The sequence below is a fragment of the Meleagris gallopavo genome, unplaced genomic scaffold, assembly GCF_000146605.3.
Source record: "Meleagris gallopavo isolate NT-WF06-2002-E0010 breed Aviagen turkey brand Nicholas breeding stock unplaced genomic scaffold, Turkey_5.1 ChrUn_random_7180001854036, whole genome shotgun sequence".
Classification (NCBI taxonomy): Eukaryota; Metazoa; Chordata; class Aves; order Galliformes; family Phasianidae; genus Meleagris; species Meleagris gallopavo.
Window position 1 is genome coordinate 1 of NW_011120538.1, and position 536 is coordinate 536.

Sequence of the window (536 nt, forward strand, 5' to 3'; positions counted from 1 at the left end):
ACTTGGTGCGTACGGCAGCTCCACAGTAGGTCGGTGGACGCTGGGAAGGAAGATGAGAAACAGGGTAAACCCAAGAGACTGAGAAGAGAGTGAAAATGGAGACTGACAACGAGTGGGCGATCCCACAGGGAACCTGGGATGGGATCCGGCAGTGGGCACTCCAGAGCATGGCACGGTCCCTTGCAGGCACACGTGGGCTATTAGACAAGCGCCTGCTGCAGTGATGGAAGGCAAAGCCAGACGAGACAGTGGAGAGAAGAAAGGGAAAAGGAGAGGAGCGAATCAAGAAGTGAGGCAAGGAAGAAAAGGCCAAATTGACACTAACTCAGTAGGGACTACAAAACAGCATATCGGAACGCTGTCCCCCAAACACAAAAGCTCACGCCTCCCGCGGCCAGCCCGCCGGCGCGGGAGCGGAGGGCAACAAAAGCCCGTCAGCAAAAGCCTACAGCACCCGGTATTCCCAGGAGGTCTCCCATCCAAGTACTAACCAGGCCCGACCCTGCTTAGCTTCCGAGATCGGACGAGATCGGGCG

General features: G+C 57.1%; 1 pseudogene; it reads right to left on the reverse strand.

Moving 5' to 3' along the window:
* Nucleotides 1-442: 442 nt before the first annotated feature.
* LOC116217632 lies at nt 443-536 on the reverse strand (annotated as a pseudogene; the record flags this gene model as incomplete).